This window comes from Salvia miltiorrhiza, chromosome 4, assembly GCF_028751815.1.
Source record: "Salvia miltiorrhiza cultivar Shanhuang (shh) chromosome 4, IMPLAD_Smil_shh, whole genome shotgun sequence".
Classification (NCBI taxonomy): domain Eukaryota; kingdom Viridiplantae; phylum Streptophyta; class Magnoliopsida; order Lamiales; family Lamiaceae; genus Salvia; species Salvia miltiorrhiza.
In genome coordinates, this window is record NC_080390.1 from 14,358,726 (window position 1) to 14,375,537 (window position 16,812).

The following is a 16,812-nucleotide window of genomic DNA, read 5'->3' on the forward strand; positions in this document are numbered from 1 at the left end:
TTGATATAGACCTCCACAGTTGGTTTAAGACAAAGTAAATTGATAATTGGTGTAAACGTCCACACGAACGTGGCTTGCACTCGTTATTAATTTGCAGCTTTTGTCGGTTAAACTTCTAAATTAAAAATATTTTAATCTTGTGAATAAGTGGGAGTTTTGCATGTAAACGTTCACACTATCGTGACTTGCATGTATTAATTTCTGCGTGTTATTCTGGAAAGGATTAAAATTAATTATTTTAACCTTGAGAATAGTGGGAGCTTCTCGTGTAAACGACCACACGAACGTGGCTTGCACGAGTTAGTTTTTCATGGATTATTCTAGGAGGGATTAAAATAAAAGATAGTCATAAGGTTGACTAAACTGTGGTCATAGCTTAGGCGTTTATTTCAAGTACAACTCCCCAACAGAGTCTCTTCTTGACATTGCGTGGTCTAGTCAAGGTCCGTTTATTGGTCCCATTTTGTCATAAGGATAAGTTGGCAATGGAATGAGACCAAAGACTGGGTGTCTGGTCAAACGAAGAACACGTAAACGTCCACACGAACGTGGCTTGCGTGTAATTCGATTGGGCTAACGGAGGTTTCAATAATATTGTTTTATCAAAAGGTTACAATATTATTGCTACGAATCTTTATGCAATAACGTGTTTTTCTAATGTGCGCTTGTTTGTTTATATTTCAGATATGACTGTTACCCCGCTTTTAAATGTTTTATCTGCTAAGCCGCTTACTGGTCCGAATTTTTCGGAATGGAAGCGCAATCTGGGATTTGTCCTAGACGTGGAGGAGTATAAGTTTGTGATTACTACTCCCGCTCCCGCGAACCTTCATACTCGGTCTTCCGAAGAGCAAATGGAGGCCCATAAGCGGTGGCATAGGGCGAATAATATGGCGAAAGCTTATATTATGACCACTATATCTTCTGCATTGCAGCTGCAACATCAGTCGTTGGAGACTGCGGCGACAATTATGAGGAACCTCGAGGAGCTCTTTGGGGAATCGGACCGATCAGTCCGTTTTGAACTCATGAGGAAACTCATGTCTTCAAAGATGACGGAAGGTTCGTCTGTGCGCGAGCACATGCTTAGAATGATTAATCATTTCAATGAGCTAGACGTGCTCGGTGGAGGAATCGAGGATGCTACTAAGGTAGACATGGTTCTCCACACTCTGCCCAAATCCTACGAAAACTTCCGACTCAATACCGTAATGGGCAAGAAAAAGTTCACTCTAAATGAACTGCTTAATGAGTTGGTAGCGGCCGAGGGGGTCATGGGAAAGAGTCCACAGGCTTTGGCCACTGCCACAGGACCCAGTTTTCCACCGAAAGGTAGGAAGAAGAAAGGGGTCCATGGCAAGAGAAGCCAAGCAAAAGGTGGGAGCAAGAAGAAGCTAGGCCCGATCGGAGGCGTTGGCAAGCCAAAGGGGAAAGGGAAATGCTTCAAGTGTCAACAAGTAGGACATTGGAACTCTGACTGTCCCATGATGAAGAAAGCTCAAGGTATTTTTACTGCTCTTGTAACGGAAACATATTCAGTTTCGAGATCTTCCCATCAATGGGTTGTTGACTCGGGTGCAACTGACCATGTTTGTTACACCTTGCAGGGGTTCCTGCGGACAAGGGAGCTTAGTGGAGGCGAGCTGGCACTCTCCATGGGAAATGAAGCAAGCTTACCTGTTGTTTCAATTGGAGATGTGAATTTCTTGATTGATGGACATGTTTTAGTTTTGAGAGATGTACTCTATGTTCCGGGTTTTCAGAAAAACTTGATTTCTACCATTCAATTACGAAAATATGGGTATTCTGTTCTTTTAGAAGACAGTGCAGTATTCATTAAATATGGTCAAGTTTTATTTAGAAGTGCAGCTGATTCTCTTTATACTTTTTCATGTCCATTCGATTATTCTTCATCTGCTTATACTTTGACTACAAACCAAAAGAAAAGAAAGGCTTCTTCTCTGGAGAACCAAACTGTTCTTTGGCACCTAAGATTGGGTGTAACACCCCGTACTTTTCCTTATGTTGTGAGGTAGTGTCTTAACACTATTGAGAGTACTGAGATGTCGAGATGCGAGACTTTCTTTTTTTTTTTATGATTAGATAAGACAGATTGTTTTTAAATAGAGATATGAGTGACTAAACCGAGGATAGAGTTAGAATGATGAGATTCGAGAAATGAGCTGAGATAGAGATGCTGATTGAATTGAGTTGAGCTTTTATTTCCGATTACCGGGAATAGATTTAACAGATACTGAGTTATCAGAGTTTGACTGACCTATTAAAGAAAATAGGTATAATGAGTCTGACCTAGAGTCAAGGAAGAAAGAGTGAGAACCCTGATGATAAGAGTCGGTCCGAGAGATGTCTAGTGTGTTTGTGTTTGCCGACTGCTTTAATGTGACATTATGTGAAATTACGTGACTGATCGATTATGTGATTTTCGTGATGTGTGTCACTGTGACCGAGTTATTATGATTTTTATTCGAGACCTAAGCATTTGGAATTTTGTTTGAGTTTCCAAAGCAAGTATGGGTTATTTTTATCGAGAAATCGAATGACGCCGGTTTATGAAAATTTTTCCGGGCATAATATTTTTAAATTATTTTTTTCCTACGAAGAGGAATATTATAATTGAGTGAGTGCACTAATAATAGTGCTATGATCATTATTTTGGTCACATGAATAATTATACTATGGTATTTTATTAATGAGTGACTTTACCATAGTTTTGTGATTTTTATTTAATCACCCTTCACACTTTATTTTAATTTCCCATACCATATGTTATATGTCTCAATTATGCTAAGTATGGAATTAAGAGAGTAGAGATTGAGAGTATAGAGGATGAGAGAGTGGAGATGAGAGTGTAGAGATTAGAGAGAGATTAGAGAGAGAGAGAGAAAAGATTAGAGAGAGAAGAGAAAAGATTAGAGAGAGAAGACCATTAATTACCAAATATTGCATAAGATATGCAAGATCAAACTCAATCTTGCAAGAGCCAAACCTCTCTCTCCCTCACTAAATTTTCGGCCATCACCCCTCTCTCCCTCACTACAATTTCGCCCAACACACACATACATACACTCATCTTCTTCACCTCACACTTCCACCATTTTCCTCCATTAAAGCAAACCTTCGAAGCTTACAAAAATACTACCAAAACACCTCACATCACTCTAAAACTTTCCCTAAACACTATCTACCTTCAATTGATCAAGAAAATCCTTGAAGAAGAAGCTCCAAAGTAGAGTGAGAAAGTGAGAAATTTTGGTAAGAACTTGGGTAAGTAACCATGTCTTTCCTAAAATCTTGTTTGAAAGATGATTGTGTGAGTGTATTCTTGAAAGATGAGCAAGAAAATCACCCCTCCCTTTTCTTTTTCAAATTTTCGAAAAAAGGGTCTCCACCCCCTTTCAAAATTTTTCTTTTTCTTTTCTTGTTTGGGGGTGAAAAATGAGAGTTATGTGATGTATATTGATGTTTGATATATGTTGTGAAATATGGGTCATGAGATGTGAAATTTTTGATGGAAGTTAGTTTACCCTAAAAATGGTAACTTTTGAGTTAATGAGTTAGATGATGAATTGATGATATAAATGAGTCTATGAGGTGTAAATGATGATGATTGATGGATTAATTTAAGTATATGATGTCAATTGGAGTTTTTGATGTGGGTTAGTTTATTAAAATTTAGGGATATGTGTATATATGCCCCTATTTGTGAATTGATGGTTTTGATGTGAGATTAATTGGTTAAAAATGATAAATCTATGAATGGATTAAAGATTTGTATGTGTTTGTAAAAATTTCAAAGAGTTAGTTAGTAAAAAATTAGGACTTTTTAGTCTATGTGTTATTTAAGTGTTTTTGCTTGGAATATATGTTTTTAAGCATGATAGTAGTGTCTTTGTATTTTTGATTAAGTCTATTGTAGGCTAAATAAAATTTTGGCTAAGTTTAGTTTGTATGATTTTTGAGTTTTTATATGATGTGAGTTTGATGCTTGATAAAATGAGGTTTATTTGCTCTATGATCATTATGAGAAATTTTATCCATGTTTTGCTAAGAGTTTTATGTTGATACATGGATTTTCATAAAAATGTAATAAATATAGTTTTTATGATAAAAAGAGAGTAAATATGAGAATAATGAGTTATATGATGTAAATGATCATATTTGAGTATTTGAGAAATTTCGAGCATGAATTTGAGAAGAAATTTGTTAGATATGTTCGTTGAAGTGTTTTCTATGAGATTTGAGTGGATGATGAAAGAAAAGAGTCGAGATTGAGTATTACGAGTATTTTGATGTTTTTGATGTTTTTGAATGTTTTTAAGTGCTTTAAGTGCTTAAAATGAGTTTTGATGTATTTGCTTTGTTTAATTGTTGAGTTGAGCATGTTTACTTGTGTGTTTGTTTCGGAGTCGTTTTTCACGACCCACTGACCTACTGTTTTCGAGGGGTTCTTGATACCCAAATGCCCTGAAACTTTTATGGTAGGTATATTTGAGAGTCTTGAGCACACCGGTAAAATTTCAAGTCATTTGGACTTCGTTTGCTATTTTTATAAAATGTAAAACTAAAACTGCTACATTCTGCCGAATTGTTCGGTGAGTAGCCAATAGAGTCATCGTTTCCAGTGGCTTTCCTTAGCATTCTGGAACCCAAATTTTTATGGTTGAGACCTGAGTGTCTTAGCTAAGTACCCACAAAATTTCAGACCGTTTTGACAACGTTTACTATTTTTCAAAAATCAAACTTTTCGGTTGCTAAAAACTGCCGAATATGGTAGACTGTAGTAAAACAGTCATATCTCCTAAAATACTTGGAGTTTTTGATCCTACGTTTTTTTAAAAGAAACTAGACTCAAAGAGGTTTCTTTTGGTATGAGTTACGACCCCATGAGAGGTCTGTACAGAGTCTGGTGAGGTTTTAAAGTTGAGTCAGTGCAGAGTAAAGCTTGTTTTCGACTTGTCTATGTGTGTTTTTAATATGCCTAAGTGTTTATACTTGTTTATGTGCTTGTTTGCTATAAGTTTGAGTCGAGTTGAGAGTTAAGTCGAAAATTGGACGTGTGAATCCTTAGAAGCCGAGTATACCTAGGGATTGAGTTTTAACGGGTAAATAGACGTTGAGTGAGAAGTTAGAGTAAAGAAGAGATTGGATTTAGAATTTGAGTTTCTGACTAAGGTTTGTTTTATCACATGAACCTTCGATGACGATGACGATGTGATGATGACATATGAAGGCCCGAGCGAGACGAAGAAGTAAGTTGCCTGATTTCTTTCCAGAATAAGCGAAGGACTTCAGGTGGGCAATATTTTGAGTATACGTATATCGTATGAGCTTTCTAAAATGATTTAATCATGTTATGAACTTATCAAATGCTTTGAGATAAATGATATTTGAGAACTGTTTGACTTGCCGATTTTTGTTGATAATGACTTGTGTGTTACCCTCTACTGAGACGAATTCGGTCCTGCCACAAGCGGGATTTTGTGCACAGAGGTGACTGTGAGCCGTCTTCGGGTCGGCCGGTCACGGTACTTGAGAGGGAGGCCTACTTCTCAGTACCTTTGATAATAACGAGTTGTAGATGTGGTGCATACATGTTGAGATCTTTGACTGCAGTCGTTTCTTTATGATATCATGATTATTAAAACTGCTTACACAGGTTAATTTACGCTAAATTTATTCCTGTGTATTGCTGAGATGGGGCAAGTTTCAAACCTATAGCTCTAAGAGCACATTTCTTGTTTTTCGGCGTTTGCTCACTGAGTATTATGTACTCATGCCCTGCATGTATTTCTAAATGTGCAGGCTAAGCGAGGAGCGAGATTGGTCTGGTGCTAGTGGGGGAAACGTTTCAATCGATGTAATTATGTTTTCGTATTGCCTTCATGTTAATAGAGTCTTGAGGATTGAGATACTTTGTTTTCTTTTGAAATCAAGCAATTTACTCACGGTTATGTGTCTTCATACATGTAATCGATTCGCCTTTTGCTGCGATACTCTGCATTTTATGATTCCTTATGAAAAATGAGCTATACCCGTTTTGTTTTTGTTCGTGAAATTCCTGATAATTAAAAAGTTATAACGACGTTGACGATTTTACCCTTGGGTTCATTTATGATGATTTTCCTTAGCATGCTTTGATGCAAGCTTCCGCTTGATGTTCGACCTATTCTTCTTATCTTTTATTCTTTTAAAAATAGTCGTATCGATACTCGTACCCCACTATCACTAGTGTCGGGAATCGGGCTGCGACAGGGTGGTATCAGAGCAGGTCATCTGCTCTGAGTCTATTGCTTGACTGAGTTGAACCTTTGATTGCTTCTACTCTTTAAAATTGAGTACTAGTCTAATTTGAATTCTTAGGCTAGTTTGAGAGTTAGTTCGAAACGAAACCCCAGCACCCCATCTCCTCCGGCTTAACGAGGTAAGAGGTTGATGTTGTTTCTTGTTGCTTTCCTGTTGAGAGTTGAGTTTGGTTTACTAACGAGTTATGTATTGTTTTGATGGCGGAAACGTTTGAGGTGATGGATTCTGATATGAGCTAGTTGTTGTGCCCCACTTCCCGAGGAGCCGTTTCCGATTGCACCTCCACCCCTAGTCGATCCGATTCCAGTTTCATCTGAGCCTCAGATTGAGCGAGTGCCCTATGATCCTTATCCGAGGGTCATTCCCTTACCGGAGCCGGGAACGTTGGAGTTTCAGTTATTTATGCATCCGATTCTCTACCCACCGTCCCGAGATGCCCAGGAGGGAGGATCTCGGCCAGCCCAGCTCTACAGCGACGAGGAGGACCCCGATGAGGAGACTCTGGAGATGACGGTCGGCTATGGACGGACCCAGCCACTGCAGCGTCATACTACTACCGATGGAGTCGAGACATGGGTACCTGTCCCCGAGGTGCCGATTTATGGTCCGATGGTGGACACCGATGTCGAGGATGAGCCGAGCGACGATAGCATCTACCGACTGATCGACGAGTACGAGAGTCAGGAGTCGGAGCCGAGCAAGGAGATGGAGCCGAGTGAGGATATGGAGGTTGACGATGCGACGAGCAGGATTTCAGGAGACGACGACTAGCGATCACGTGTATCTAGTAGACGCGTACATATGTATAGATGCATAGTTGTTATATATATACATATATATAGGTAGAGAAGCATAGCATAGTGTGTATGTGTAGATAGTATATATCTATAGGTACTTAGTACCTATGATGCTTGTATAGTTAAAGCATCATTTTAGTGTTAGGACCTTTGTACATAGGACCCTACTTTTGTAAAAGACCTCGAGAGAGAGGCAACTTTCCATATATATATATATATATGTATATACAGAGATGTAGATGATTAGTGAGTTCCACTATCATTATCAGATCTTTGAGAATGATGATGTTGATGCTTGATGATAAATGAGAAATAGAGATTGATGAGAACTACGAACGATGATAGACGAAAAATAGAGTAGACGAGAATTTTGAGAATTTTGAGATCGCACATGAGATATAGAAGTGAAGTGAGAAAAAGAGAATTTGTATTTCGTACTGACGAACGGCTAGTTTCGGGGCCGATAGTTATATATATTTTTTTTCCTTTATAGTATACCTCCGAGAAGAAGAGGGAACTGAAAGAACATAAACCGAGAAGAAGATGAAGAAGAGGAGCAGAGAAACCAACCGTTGAGACGATACGGAGAGAGTTAGAGATTTCATCGCAAATTATAGACACGACTCTAATAGGATGAACGTATTATGGAGACCTTATGGGATGCATAGATACTATTGACCAATTGTACTTTGAAATAGAGGTACTTCCACCGGGACCGCGTTTATCATCGCTAGAGTAGTCATGAGAGTAGATTTATTAAGTCCCTATCCCGCTTGGTCGTATTTGAATTTTTCTGCATCCATTTGAACTCCTATAGGAGATGAACTATTTGCTATTGAGAAATTTTTTTACAGATCCACTGTGTTTGAGCCTGAGCCGTTTGTATTGGAAATCCTTACCCCTTGCTTTAACAGTGGACAATTTATTCATTTTCCATCATTTTCCACTTAATGGATTGCTTCTATTTCCAGTATTGATTCACTTCCATCATACCATATCTCAGTTTTTATTCTAGTTTCTGTTCTAGCTTTTAATCTTCCTTTGATTGTAACTTCTTCATTATCCTTGAGATAGCACTGGCTGTTATGGAATCATTCCATTACTTGAGCTCGTCTTGTACAAAGATCAAACATTTTTATTCATCACATCCTATTCCCTACCACATCTGACAAGAGTTAGGAATGTCTAGGTAACTAGGATGGCATAACAAGAAGAGTGATTGGGAGAACCACGATTTATGAGAGCAGTCGTAGGATATAATTATTACGGGACGAGCACAACTTTTCGACCATGAATTTTCTTTTATTAGCCAGTTATGCAGAAAGCTAACTATTTCGAGGATGAGAAGAAGTGATGCTAAGCCAGAGTAGGCAATAGCAGATTCAAGGAGATCGAGATGACAGGTTAGAGCAGATAATGTATTCCACGATAGCAGACTGAGATGACGACTAGTATAGATGTAGCATCGTCGTAGTGTTAGGGGATGTTTTATTTTCGTTATGCCCCGCAATTAGTAAGAGTTCTCGAAAGAGAAAATTTTCTTAAGTGTTTATATGACGATAACCAAAGTCTCTATGCTTGAGTAGAGTTTTGATCTGATGTTGCGATGATAGACATGAAATATGTCTTTGACGTTGAGTTATGAGAATTTAGAAAATAGTATGATGTTGAGTAAGAGTTTTATGATTTGTAAGTTATGAGAATTAGTTCTAAGGTTGATATATGTTCCCTTAGACTTTTGTCGAGGAAGAAAAACCGATTGAAGAAAGAAATAGAGTTGATAATATGAGATAAGGCAATAAAACCGTAGCTGAATACGAACGTCAGTTTTGTGACTTGGTTCGGTGTACCACATATCGAGAAAAGATGAACGAGAAGATGTCAGAATTGTTTCGATTAGGTTTGAGACAAGAAGTACGAGACGATTTAACGAGTCAGAGTGCGGTTATGTGTACTGAAGCATTAAATAGAGCATTTGATATAGAACCGGCAATGCAGCCAGAGAACGCGATTTAAGCTTCAGCACCCCAAAAGAATTAGAGCACTCCAACGTGCAATCTACCTTTTTCTAGACGAGGGCAAAAAGGAACGAGAAAATGAGACGATCGAAGTCAATACCCCAAGGAGCCGTGGCAGAGTCAGAATGCGCCACCACAATATCAGAACTGAGACAAACGACCTTATGTTGGCCCAACTGCCCCAGCAGCAGTAAACCTTCAAGAACCGCGAGGGATATCGCCTTGTCGAAGAGCAATAAATTACATATGAGAGAATGCAAGATGAGATAGAATAGCTGTTACACCTGCATAAGGGTTGGACATTTTTTTTCGAATCAATGCCCAAATCGTCAACAAGGAGAAAGCGGAGGAAGATCGAGTCATTTTCATCCGCAATCAAGGCGATGGAGGGAAATCTACCGCTACCGCCACCACAGCGACAATAGCCAGCCTATCGACCACGTCAGTCAAGAAGGCAACCACCAGCCCGGCAGGCGAATCAACCGCATCACCAGAGACTGTTCGCGCTTGAGCAGAAAGCACCGGACAAGAATCGAGGAAATTTGACAGGTATAGGCGAGATGAAAGGTGCGCCCATAGTATTTTTTTGTTCGATACTGAACGTGGAGCCTGCTCCACAACCTCTAAAGACTAACCACACCCATAGGCAGAACTACTACGGTTTCATCCATGTGACCTAACTTAGAATTTAAGTTAGAATCGATTAAGCTCGAGGCTAGAAACCTGAGATTGATGCCTATGTGGCACTTGGATATAATTTTGGGAATTGACTGGTTAGAGGAGAACCATGCGAAGATACAATGCAAGGAGAGACGGATATCTTTTCAGCCACCTGGCCAAGAACCTACTTCCTTCATTGGTATTGAGGGAAAATGGAAGAAGACGCAGTTCATCTCAGCACTGCAAGCAAGAAAGCTTTTGTAGAGAAAAGATACAACCGCGTACGTTGTATATTTGAACCAGAGAGAGAGATCCAAGACAAACGTTGATGACATGCCCGTCGTGCGAGAGTACAAAGATGTTTTTCCTGAAACTTTACCAGGATTACCACCAGATCGACAGCTTGAGTTTACGATCGATTTAGAGCCTGGCGCCGCACCGACGTCGAAAGCGCCGTACAGAATGGCCCCTACAGAGTTGCAAGAGTTAAAGCTGCAACTCCCAGAACTTCTAGTTATGGGCTTCGTTCGACCTAGTGTTTCCCCGTGGGGAGAACCGGTTCTTTTTGTTAAGAAGAAGGATGGAAGCTTGAGGTTGTGTATCGACTCTCGAGAATTGAACAAGGTAACCTTGAAGAATAAGTATCCGTTATCTCGAATCGATGATCTGTTCGATCAACTACAAGGAGCGAGCACTTTTTCAAAGATTGACTTGAGAACGAGATACCATCAGCTGAAGATACGATCGGAAGATATTCCGAAGACAGCATTTTGTACGAGATAGTGGAAGATTATCAAGAAGCGGCAGATATTGCCATCCCGAATGAAGAAGACTGTGAGTGCTTGATAGAGAAGGATTGAAGAATGAAATCCCGAGCGAAGTTCGTGACACCCCTTACACCGCACATGCAGAAAGTACGAAAATGTACCGAGACTGAAACGACACTTTGATAGGAGAATAAGAAGCGAGAGAGGGCATCTTTCGTAGAAAGATGTTTGACGAGTTAACGCGTGAAGGCGCCACTTTGGCAACCTTATACAAATTACACTTATTAGAGACTTCCACAATAGAAGTGGGACCACATAGCCATGAACTATGGCATTGATTGGCAAAAACGAGAGAAGGAAACCCAACAATTGAGTAATCGTTGATAGATTCTTTTGACGTTAGAGACAATGTTTCTTTAAGTTCTCCCTATCTTGGGGAGTGTATCATTTTTATTAAAGGAAAGTTCAAACCGAGATATATAGGACCTTATGATGTACTAGAGAAAGTAGGCCCTGTAGCCTATAAACTAGCGTTGCCTCTGAGCTTCGCGAACGTCCATGACGTTTTCCATGTTTCTCAACTGAGAAAGTACGTGTTGATCCAAAACACGTCATCCATCAAGAAGAAGTATCCCTGGAATCAGATTTGAGCTATGAAGAGAGACCTGATGCTATTCTGGACCGGAAGATCCAACAATTGAGGAACAAGTCGATTCATTTGGCGAAAATCCAATGGAGACATCACGGTCAAGAAGAATCAACATGAGGACTTGAAAAGAAGATGAAAGAGAAGTACCCAGAACTTTTTCCCGAAGGTGAATAACTCAAATTTCGGGACGAAATTTTTTTTTAGGGGGGTAGGATGTAACACCCCGTACTTTTCCTTATGTTGTGAGGTAGTGTCTTAACACTATTGAGAGTACTGAGATGTCGAGATGCGAGACTTTCTTTTTTTTTTATGATTAGATAAGACAGATTGTTTTTAAATAGAGATATGAGTGACTAAACCGAGGATAGAGTTAGAATGATGAGATTCGAGAAATGAGCTGAGATAGAGATGCTGATTGAATTGAGTTGAGCTTTTATTTCCGATTACCGGGAATAGATTTAACAGATACTGAGTTATCAGAGTTTGACTGACCTATTAAAGAAAATAGGTATAATGAGTCTGACCTAGAGTCAAGGAAGAAAGAGTGAGAACCCTGATGATAAGAGTCGGTCCGAGAGATGTCTAGTGTGTTTGTGTTTGCCGACTGCTTTAATGTGACATTATGTGAAATTACGTGACTGATCGATTATGTGATTTTCGTGATGTGTGTCACTGTGACCGAGTTATTATGATTTTTATTCGAGACCTAAGCATTTGGAATTTTGTTTGAGTTTCCAAAGCAAGTATGGGTTATTTTTATCGAGAAATCGAATGACGCCGGTTTATGAAAATTTTTCCGGGCATAATATTTTTAAATTATTTTTTTCCTACGAAGAGGAATATTATAATTGAGTGAGTGCACTAATAATAGTGCTATGATCATTATTTTGGTCACATGAATAATTATACTATGGTATTTTATTAATGAGTGACTTTACCATAGTTTTGTGATTTTTATTTAATCACCCTTCACACTTTATTTTAATTTCCCATACCATATGTTATATGTCTCAATTATGCTAAGTATGGAATTAAGAGAGTAGAGATTGAGAGTATAGAGGATGAGAGAGTGGAGATGAGAGTGTAGAGATTAGAGAGAGATTAGAGAGAGAGAGAGAAAAGATTAGAGAGAGAAGAGAAAAGATTAGAGAGAGAAGACCATTAATTACCAAATATTGCATAAGATATGCAAGATCAAACTCAATCTTGCAAGAGCCAAACCTCTCTCTCCCTCACTAAATTTTCGGCCATCACCCCTCTCTCCCTCACTACAATTTCGCCCAACACACACATACATACACTCATCTTCTTCACCTCACACTTCCACCATTTTCCTCCATTAAAGCAAACCTTCGAAGCTTACAAAAATACTACCAAAACACCTCACATCACTCTAAAACTTTCCCTAAACACTATCTACCTTCAATTGATCAAGAAAATCCTTGAAGAAGAAGCTCCAAAGTAGAGTGAGAAAGTGAGAAATTTTGGTAAGAACTTGGGTAAGTAACCATGTCTTTCCTAAAATCTTGTTTGAAAGATGATTGTGTGAGTGTATTCTTGAAAGATGAGCAAGAAAATCACCCCTCCCTTTTCTTTTTCAAATTTTCGAAAAAAGGGTCTCCACCCCCTTTCAAAATTTTTCTTTTTCTTTTCTTGTTTGGGGGTGAAAAATGAGAGTTATGTGATGTATATTGATGTTTGATATATGTTGTGAAATATGGGTCATGAGATGTGAAATTTTTGATGGAAGTTAGTTTACCCTAAAAATGGTAACTTTTGAGTTAATGAGTTAGATGATGAATTGATGATATAAATGAGTCTATGAGGTGTAAATGATGATGATTGATGGATTAATTTAAGTATATGATGTCAATTGGAGTTTTTGATGTGGGTTAGTTTATTAAAATTTAGGGATATGTGTATATATGCCCCTATTTGTGAATTGATGGTTTTGATGTGAGATTAATTGGTTAAAAATGATAAATCTATGAATGGATTAAAGATTTGTATGTGTTTGTAAAAATTTCAAAGAGTTAGTTAGTAAAAAATTAGGACTTTTTAGTCTATGTGTTATTTAAGTGTTTTTGCTTGGAATATATGTTTTTAAGCATGATAGTAGTGTCTTTGTATTTTTGATTAAGTCTATTGTAGGCTAAATAAAATTTTGGCTAAGTTTAGTTTGTATGATTTTTGAGTTTTTATATGATGTGAGTTTGATGCTTGATAAAATGAGGTTTATTTGCTCTATGATCATTATGAGAAATTTTATCCATGTTTTGCTAAGAGTTTTATGTTGATACATGGATTTTCATAAAAATGTAATAAATATAGTTTTTATGATAAAAAGAGAGTAAATATGAGAATAATGAGTTATATGATGTAAATGATCATATTTGAGTATTTGAGAAATTTCGAGCATGAATTTGAGAAGAAATTTGTTAGATATGTTCGTTGAAGTGTTTTCTATGAGATTTGAGTGGATGATGAAAGAAAAGAGTCGAGATTGAGTATTACGAGTATTTTGATGTTTTTGATGTTTTTGAATGTTTTTAAGTGCTTTAAGTGCTTAAAATGAGTTTTGATGTATTTGCTTTGTTTAATTGTTGAGTTGAGCATGTTTACTTGTGTGTTTGTTTCGGAGTCGTTTTTCACGACCCACTGACCTACTGTTTTCGAGGGGTTCTTGATACCCAAATGCCCTGAAACTTTTATGGTAGGTATATTTGAGAGTCTTGAGCACACCGGTAAAATTTCAAGTCATTTGGACTTCGTTTGCTATTTTTATAAAATGTAAAACTAAAACTGCTACATTCTGCCGAATTGTTCGGTGAGTAGCCAATAGAGTCATCGTTTCCAGTGGCTTTCCTTAGCATTCTGGAACCCAAATTTTTATGGTTGAGACCTGAGTGTCTTAGCTAAGTACCCACAAAATTTCAGACCGTTTTGACAACGTTTACTATTTTTCAAAAATCAAACTTTTCGGTTGCTAAAAACTGCCGAATATGGTAGACTGTAGTAAAACAGTCATATCTCCTAAAATACTTGGAGTTTTTGATCCTACGTTTTTTTAAAAGAAACTAGACTCAAAGAGGTTTCTTTTGGTATGAGTTACGACCCCATGAGAGGTCTGTACAGAGTCTGGTGAGGTTTTAAAGTTGAGTCAGTGCAGAGTAAAGCTTGTTTTCGACTTGTCTATGTGTGTTTTTAATATGCCTAAGTGTTTATACTTGTTTATGTGCTTGTTTGCTATAAGTTTGAGTCGAGTTGAGAGTTAAGTCGAAAATTGGACGTGTGAATCCTTAGAAGCCGAGTATACCTAGGGATTGAGTTTTAACGGGTAAATAGACGTTGAGTGAGAAGTTAGAGTAAAGAAGAGATTGGATTTAGAATTTGAGTTTCTGACTAAGGTTTGTTTTATCACATGAACCTTCGATGACGATGACGATGTGATGATGACATATGAAGGCCCGAGCGAGACGAAGAAGTAAGTTGCCTGATTTCTTTCCAGAATAAGCGAAGGACTTCAGGTGGGCAATATTTTGAGTATACGTATATCGTATGAGCTTTCTAAAATGATTTAATCATGTTATGAACTTATCAAATGCTTTGAGATAAATGATATTTGAGAACTGTTTGACTTGCCGATTTTTGTTGATAATGACTTGTGTGTTACCCTCTACTGAGACGAATTCGGTCCTGCCACAAGCGGGATTTTGTGCACAGAGGTGACTGTGAGCCGTCTTCGGGTCGGCCGGTCACGGTACTTGAGAGGGAGGCCTACTTCTCAGTACCTTTGATAATAACGAGTTGTAGATGTGGTGCATACATGTTGAGATCTTTGACTGCAGTCGTTTCTTTATGATATCATGATTATTAAAACTGCTTACATAGGTTAATTTACGCTAAATTTATTCCTGTGTATTGCTGAGATGGGGCAAGTTTCAAACCTATAGCTCTAAGAGCACATTTCTTGTTTTTCGGCGTTTGCTCACTGAGTATTATGTACTCATGCCCTGCATGTATTTCTAAATGTGCAGGCTAAGCGAGGAGCGAGATTGGTCTGGTGCTAGTGGGGGAAACGTTTCAATCGATGTAATTATGTTTTCGTATTGCCTTCATGTTAATAGAGTCTTGAGGATTGAGATACTTTGTTTTCTTTTGAAATCAAGCAATTTACTCACGGTTATGTGTCTTCATACATGTAATCGATTCGCCTTTTGCTGCGATACTCTGCATTTTATGATTCCTTATGAAAAATGAGCTATACCCGTTTTGTTTTTGTTCGTGAAATTCCTGATAATTAAAAAATTATAACGACGTTGACGATTTTACCCTTGGGTTCATTTATGATGATTTTCCTTAGCATGCTTTGATGCAAGCTTCCGCTTGATGTTCGACCTATTCTTCTTATCTTTTATTCTTTTAAAAATAGTCGTATCGATACTCGTACCCCACTATCACTAGTGTCGGGAATCGGGCTGCGACATTGGGTCACATCAATCTAAGGAGGATCCAAAGACTGGTTTCCGATGGTATCAAGTCACTGCGATCTGACCGCGGTGGCGAATACCTCAGTAACGAGTTTAGAGCATACTTGTTAGAATCTGGGATTACATCTCAGTTGACTACACCGGGTACACCCCAACAGAATGGTGTAGCAGAGAGAAGAAATAGGACTCTTCAAGAAATGGTTCGTTCGATGATGAGTTTCGCTACTTTACCTGTTTCGTTATGGGGATATGCCTTAGAAACAGCTGGTTACATTCTTAACTTAGTGCCTTCTAAGTCGGTTGCAAGCAAAGACCCCGTCCGAGCTGTGGCCAGGGGGCAAGCCTTCTCTTAACCACATCCGGGTTTGGGGCAGTCCAGTACACGTGCTGAACAAGGATGCCGATAAGTTGAGCCCTAGAACTGAAGTAAAGCTGTTTATAGGATATCCTAGAGGAACGAAAGGTGGTTATTTTTATTGTCCTAAGGATCAGAAAGTCGTTATTAGCACTAACGCAAGATTCTTGGAAGAGGACTATGTAAATAAGCACAAAAGTAGGAGTGAAATCGTCCTCGGTGAGGTCAAAGACATTGGCTCGACAAGTCAACCAACTCAGCCAATTGTGCAAGATGTAGTACCACAAGTCTCATCAGAAAACGCACAAGCTGTAGATACGGAATCTGTAATAGTGCCACGTCGTAGTGAGAGGGCGTCAAAGGGCAAACCGCCCAATCGATATGCGTTTGTCAATGAATCTACGGATTCAGTTGATGATAGGCTTGTCGAGGAAGATCCCTGGACTTACTCAGAAGCACTAGCAGATCCAGATGCTCTTGAATGGGAAGCATGTATGGTTTCTGAATATGAATCCATAACTGCCATGGATGTATACGAGAAATGTTTTCTACCTGTTGGTCGTGAGGCCATTGGTTGCAAATGGGTATACAAACGCAAGAGAGGACCAGACGGAAAGGTTACGGCCTTCAAAGCGAGACTAGTGGCGAAGGGTTATACTCAATGACCTGGTATCGATTATGAGGAAACTTTTTCGCCAGTAGCCATGATTAAGTCTATTCGAGTTCTCTTGGCCATGGCTGCCCATATGATC

At 38.6% G+C, this 16,812-nt stretch overlaps 2 long non-coding RNA genes across 2 annotated transcripts; both read left to right on the top strand.

The window, feature by feature from the left end:
- The first annotated feature begins 4,977 nt into the window (after positions 1 to 4,977).
- On the top strand, positions 4,978 to 6,117 carry LOC131019765 (uncharacterized). The gene is made up of 2 exons (XR_009100439.1): positions 4,978 to 5,313; positions 5,824 to 6,117. It is a non-coding gene; the product is annotated as an uncharacterized LOC131019765 (long non-coding RNA).
- An 8,289-nt stretch (positions 6,118 to 14,406) lies between these two features.
- On the top strand, positions 14,407 to 15,495 carry LOC131019768 (uncharacterized). The gene is made up of 2 exons (XR_009100440.1): positions 14,407 to 14,742; positions 15,253 to 15,495. It is a non-coding gene; the product is annotated as an uncharacterized LOC131019768 (long non-coding RNA).
- Positions 15,496 to 16,812: the final 1,317 nt, after the last annotated feature.